Here is a 7,239-nt window from a genome sequence, read left to right as displayed (position 1 = left end):
TATATGGCTTTGCTTTGCATGGTAGAGTCTTAACCTTCATTTGTAGATACAGCAACAAACTATGTTTACTGACAATGGTTTTCCAAAGTGTTCCTGAGCCCTTGTAGTAATGTTGTTTACGCAATCACGTTGAATTTTAATGTAGTGCAGCAGGACATTCATTGTTAGTTTTCAGCCTTGCCCCTTATGTTCCCAGATTTCTCCAGATTCTTTGAATTAAATTCCCTGAATGTTGATGCTATTATGGACTGCAGATGGTGAAATTCCTAAATTCCTTGCAATTTTGCATTGAGAGACTGTTAGACTATTTGCCCACACAGTTTTTCACAAAGTGTTGAACCTTGCCCCATCCTTGTTTGTGAACGACTGAGCCTTTCAAGGGTGCCCCTTTATACCCAATTATTATACTATGACCTGTTACCAATGATTCTGTTTGCCTGTGGAATGTTCCTTACAGAGGTTTTTTCAACAGTTCACTACTTTACCAGTCTTTTGTCGCCCCTGTCCCAATTTTTTTTAAATGTGTTGCAGTCATCTTAGACATTTTACAGTTGAAAATAAAGTGTTCCACATTAGGGGCAGGGATTACACAGTTATGAGACAGGATTTGATGCCACATACAGCTTTTGAATAGACTGGATAACAACTTGGAGAGCTATTGTGACTAGCTCTAGTATGTTTCTGGCTAGCTCGAGTGCTAGTGGTTAGCTTGGCAGCCACAGTAGTTTGTAAAACTAGCCCTACAAGTATGTCCTAGTATTTCATATTTCCTAGTCACCAATTTTCTAGAACCACCTTTTCAAGGGCTGCAGTAGGTGAGTCCATAAGGACTTTGCTTGGGGACCAGAGGGTGGTTGGTTTTGTCAGTTTACCACTGGGGCACTGCCGAGGTGTCCTTGAGCAAGGCCCCTAACCCTTTACCGCTCAGGGCGCTGCACTGTGGCAACCCATCACTCTGATCACTCCACATCAATTGCATGTATAGGTTTCTCTGTGTGCCTGTGTAAATGTAATAAAGTACTAATCAGAGTGTAAAGATTATCCCACTAGGGGGAATAATAAAGGAATTTCTGTCTTCTCTCAAGAAGATGCTGCTGCTTTCGCTGCACCACTTTCTGATGTGACCAGGACAACAAAAACATACATATATACATAGGTATGTTGATGATTAGAAATATCAGTCAAGGAGTCAAAGGCTCAAAACTAAGTTTGTTTTATTCAGTGAGTTATTGTACACAGAACAACCCAGGATAACATCATACAGCATATTACAAACCCAGGTTTTCAAAGCATCTGTCTAATCTAAAAAAAAATCAAACTCTGATTTGGGTATAGCCCTACCCATAATTGACTTAGGATTAGGGATCTCGCAAGTAAATTGTGGAGGGCTCCACCAAAAAATGTCTTGTTGAGCCTGACTTAATTTTTGCTGCAACATATGACAATATTTAACTCGTGGTTGTCACTATAGACGATAAAATTATTATCATCCCAATAACTTTTTTTAGATTTAAAATCCTGTCCAATAGTACTAACTGATATGCAGTGTTTATGTGTCTGATTGGATTTCAAGTTAACATGCAGTGTTTCATCTTCTCACTGTGGCAGCATGCCCACACTGAACAGACCCTTGTGCTCTGTTAAATGCAGTGCTATTTTCAATCAGAACACTTGGTTATTGGAAAGAAATGTTTGGGCATACACTATGCCTGCCCTGAGTAAGGCCTGTGATGAATGCAAACATGTATTCCTTAAAATAAGACCTTTGCTGGAGTGTGGGTGTTGTTCAGTTTCAAGCAGAGAAAATACTATCTTAATGGTTTATTCAGGTCTGATATTAGAAAGGAAACAAGTTGTTGTTACAGAAAGAGGTCATTTGACTAGGAAAGAGAAAGAGAGGATTTGAGCAGCACTGATCTCTTTGGTTTCTTTGATAAAATGTTGATTTTCAGGAGAACAAGGAAGGAAGGATAAGGGAGTCTTTAATCTTTAATGTTATCTTTTTTGTGCTAAGTTATAATTGGTAGTAAATTTGAAATTGAGCCTTGCTCATTTTTTTCATTAGAGCTTGTCTATGAAATAGGTGTTGACAATGATTTTTCTGACAAATCCTTTAATGGACGTGTGTGGAATGAGCTCCAGCATTTTTATTGTTCAAGTGCTGTTTGTACAGTGTAGTTTCTGCCAATTCTGCCAAATGTGCCATCAGTATTTTTGCCCCAACATGACAATCTATTATCACTGATATCTGAAATAATAATGTTTTTGGGTTTTTTTTCTCCGTACAACATTTCTACATCACTGTATGTTGTGTATGATTTGAAGGCATTTAGAGAGCCTTTTTTCTAAAACTTCATGACTGTACTTTGAATATTTGACTTGTTTGCTAAATGCAACTGTCATCTTGATCTTTGCTGGTAATAAAGTGCACATATTGTTATCAGTTATTTTTCACAAAAATGTTCATTTTCTGTTTGTTTTTGTTTTTCCTTTTTTGGCAGTTGTTTCCATGAAGATAAATTAAAAAGTGGGTTTACATTTTACATAATGTGTTTGTGTATTGTTTGCCTTTGCTTTCCAGGATCAAGACTCACAAGGAAGGAAAGCAAGGAATTTATGATCACTATTACTAATCTAGTCACTACGATAAAATGTAATATGTTATCATTGCACTAGAAACTGTATGCAATGATTGCAGTATTATAGTCTCATCCAGTGCAGTTAGACAATGGCTGGGAAGAAAAGAGGGACATTCCCTGTTGCTTAAGTTGATCTGTCCCCCAGCGGGCAGTGTTCTATTCCATTAGAGATAATTTAACTCAGTTAGAGTTAGTGTGTGGAAGTGTGGAAGTTGGCTCAGCTCTTCTATGACTGAAATAGTCGCAGTGGCTGACAGCTGCTGCCCTGCCTGGAGGCTGCAGCGCAACATTAAAGGTTTTAAAGAGGTGGGGCTATGACACAAAAAATTAATATGACATTAATATAATTAAGAATTGAGCGTCATTATATTTATGCAGTTTTATTTGGCATTAGCTAAATTGTAAAAGTGCCCACCCCATTGTGGCCTTTAAACTCAACCAAGACTGAAACTAGGATTTTTCGCCCCTGGGCAAATAAAGGCTCCTAGTCTTTCCATCAATACTCTTGATGGTGTTTCTATTCAGTTTACTGATATTTACAAATACCTGGGTATTTGGTTGAACATACATCTGTTGTGGTTTGTATTTCCGGTGCACTTATTTTTCAAGGTCCACTTCCTGTGTTGTTTCTTTCTTTGTTTCTGGAGGCACCCTTCCCCCCACGGTGTCGAGGAGTGATTGGACACACCTGAAATCATTTCCGCAATCAAGACGCCTATTTCTAGGCTGCTGAGACGCTCCTCGATGCGTATACACCGTCATATCGTGGTTCCAGTCGGCTCTAAACTTGCTTGTGGTAAACTATTGATCTTCCAGTATTGAACTTTTCATGTGGAGTAATTTTGGTCTCCTCTCTTTTGTTTTCCAGTGCCCCCTTGCCTGCACAGCCCAGCACTCTCTGGACCTCCTTTTTTGAGTTTTGTTTGTGGACCTCCTGCCTCATGTGCTTATATTGACTATTTGTTGAGTAAATAAATCACTGTTAACCTTCTCCGTTTCCGCTCCTGGGTCTCTCTGCACCCAACACGTCACAACATCAGATTTTTTAATATTATATTAACTATCATGTAAAGAAATTCAAATTCACACAGGGCATCCTTATACAGGTTAAAGTTCTGTTTTCCCTCGACATCAAGAAAGCACTTAGTTGTTGGCCTCTTTCTGACTGAGATCGACTGCAGCAACACTATGTATAGGTCTGCTTTAGTGTCCACCCAGTGCAAAATCAACCTAAGGTATGTCTCTAAACTTAGCTTCGGGACCTGTCACTGTGCCTTTCACAGCACAACATGGTGGGCCTAACCACTTGAGACAAAAGGTTTAATTTTTCAAAAGCAATCATAATCTTAGGTTTCACAAAAGGCTTCAGTTTAAAGTGCCCTCTATCAGATCAGATGCTGGCAAAGCAAATGTTTTCTATTACAGTACAATCTGCAAGCCAAACTCAAATTTGAGACTGTTGTCCTTTTAAACTATTTAAAATACAGATTTAATTTAATACCACCTTGTTTAGTACCCTGTATTATGGAATGTATCATTGTATTGATGTTGTTGTCCTGTTTATGTGATTGGTGCTGCTATTTGACCCTGTCTTGGCTAGGTCTCACTTGTAACGAGGTTTTAATCTCATTGTGACTTCCTTGTTAAATAAGGTCTTATAAACAAGGAAGTTAAGCAGGGGTTGGAGGAGGGAGTAGAAAAAAACATGAGGAGAAAAAGTTCCAGGTCATTGATTCATTTTATCTACAATGGAGACATGAAAGTAGAAATCGTGCCTCTCTGACTGGATCACTAGTCAGCCTTCATTTTCTTAAGAGATCATTCCCGTTGGCAGACAAAATTGCATTGTGAAAGTGAGGCTTATATGGAACCAATCTAAACGCTGATGTGTGTGATAAACATAATTTGGAGACAGGGTTGAAATGTATGTGTCCCTCCCTGCCATTGCATGGCACTGTGCCAGGTTACTGACTAGCTGATTGCTGGGCAGCGCTGTATATTCAGGAGGGTGGCCTAACTTTAACTTCTTCTTCTGCTCTCAATTGATCCTCTCGTGGTGGTGGCTGCACTCTAGCGTGGCGGAGCTCATTGTCTGGCTTGGGAGGACTGTTGCTGCCGTGCTTGATCCTCGTGGCGCATCTCTGATGCAGGTGCAGACAGCACGGGTTGGTTCACTCAAAAGCTGTGCTGGTTGCGTCTTGTGTCCATGTGATTCAGCCACGGCCCTTTGTGGCTTTCCCCCCTCCTGCTGGTAAGTGGTATGTATGCGTTTGTATTACCTTCAAGATAATGGCCTTCAAGATAATGGCCTTTGATAATCCACTGATTATTGTTTTTTTTGCCTTTTTATAGGCAGCAAATATAGTGTGTAGCGACCACTCCCATGATTCATCCTGTTGTTTTGGCTCTTTCCCCTTCTGGTTTTGGCTCATTTTTGTGTTAAAATGTAATTGACTGTGTTTTGTTTTTTTGTTTTTTGTATTAGTCTGCTTTAATGTAGATTTTATTTGGATTAAGTAAGTTACTTTTGTTACTTTATATTGTGTATAGAATAGATAAATCAGGGCTCCCAGTGTCCAAGTGTTTAGCAGTGGAAGGGCAGAGTGGCCGCATCGACCAGTATTTCTTGAGAAGTCAGTCGAATCAGTCGGATTAAGTCCAGCAACAGGGGTCCATTTCACAAAGCAGGTTCAACAAACTCTGAGTGTAACCCTGAACTCTGAGTTGATCTACTCTGAGATAGGAAACTCTGAGTTTTCGATTCCACAACAGCAGATTTGAGTTAGTTTGATTAACTCAGAGTAGGTTCACCTCGAGTTAAGCGCGTGCACCGCAACTTTAAAAAGACAGCATCAATGGAACCCCGATTTGAGGAGTCACCATGGTCACCATTTTAATGCACTCAAACAGCGAATATGAACACGTTTTTAGACGGAAGTCCAACACCGCTGCAGCTGCGAAGGAGAGGGAGACAGCGTGGGAGAACATTGTCACTCGGGTCAATGCGTGAGTATAAATGCAGTCCTTTGAAATCACAATAATATTACAGGGCAAAACTGCTTGAATGATCACCTATTAATTTATTTCATTTAGGTGCAATCCCGCGGGGGAGAAGCGCACTTGGCAGCAGCTTAAAATGAAATATAAAAACATGGTTCAAACAGGTAAGACCTCTGCATGATCTCATGGAGGTAGCTACCTCATTTTGATCATGTTTTACATTGCAAAGTAAATATTAAGTGGCTCCCTTTCATTGTAAAATTGGTTATATTGTGTTCATATAATGTTTTGTTTTTGTTAACGAATGAAATAAAATTTAAAAATGAGAAGAAGTGTTCTCATCTATATCATGTTATGTTAAATAATTAAGCCTATATTTAAACTAACACAGACTTTTACTCAGCTAACAGAAAGATGGCAGATGCACGAAGAACGGGTGGTGGCCTAAAACCGATAACTGTCTGGAAAAGCAAGAACATCGTGGTTTGATAGCTATCTACTGACGAATATATAATTCTCTGCGCAGTATCGCTGCACCTTCATCCACGGGATCATGATCAAAAGGACATGCCATGTTAGCGAAAAAAGTCACCACCTACTGTGCCTAATGGACTTCCACTGACTGATATTTTTGATGATTTTTTTTAATAACAGACGGCAGAACTATGGCAAAACTTGTCTGCCGACTGAATGAATGAATGAAAAAGTGAAATAAGGTGTGTTGTTGAAAGAGGGCGGAGACACAGAGAAACTCGAGGTTCCTTGAGTAAAACCTGGTCCCGACCAGGTTAGGTTCATAGAGTCAGTTACTGCGGTAACTGACTCAGAGTTTAACTTACCCCTGTCTGTGAAACAGGCTTGAGTTACCCCTCTTTCTCTGGTTTGACTTACCTTCCTATGTGAAACGGAAAACTCAGAGTTTCCCTCATTTCAGGGTTAACATACTCGGAGTTTTCAGTAAACCTGCTTTGTGAAACAGACCTCAGGTAGAAAACCACAGTTCGCAGGATATCAGTAACACTATCCCTGGAGAGGAGGAGGTACGGAGAGGGGATGCAGTTGGTGATGAGGTCAACAGGCCAGCCAAGGAGAGAAGCATGGAGCAGAAAGCTAGAGTTAAGTGGCCGAGGGCAAATGATGGTAAAGAGTGGGAGGCGATTAATAGAGATTTATCAGTCATACAATGCAGACTTAGAGGAGATGTAGTGGAGAAATTGGATAAAATTGGAGATGTGATCTACTCCTATGGTCTAGAAAGATTTGGGGTGCTTGTCAAAAGGAGAGGCGAGAGGGTGCAGGTCGAGGCGGCAAAGAGAAATAGAGAAGTTAGTAAAGGAAAGGAGGCAGTTAAGAAAGCAGTGGAGGAAGGCGTCAGAAGAAGAAAGGGAGGGAATTAATGTGTTGCAGGAGGAACTGAGAAGCAGGTTAGCAGTACTCAGAAGGGCAGAACACCTTAGGGAGAAGAGAAAGAAGAAGGAACGTGCAAGGTCAGCATTTTTTAGGAACCCCTTTAATTTTGTGAAGGGCTTGTTTAATCAAGAAAAAGGCAACTTAAGGCAACGAAATCAGAGATTTAACAGTATTTGAAGTCGACGTATTC

This window comes from Chelmon rostratus, chromosome 12, assembly GCF_017976325.1.
Source record: "Chelmon rostratus isolate fCheRos1 chromosome 12, fCheRos1.pri, whole genome shotgun sequence".
NCBI lineage: Eukaryota > Metazoa > Chordata > Actinopteri > Chaetodontiformes > Chaetodontidae > Chelmon > Chelmon rostratus.
Note: the sequence above shows the minus strand (reverse complement) of the source record.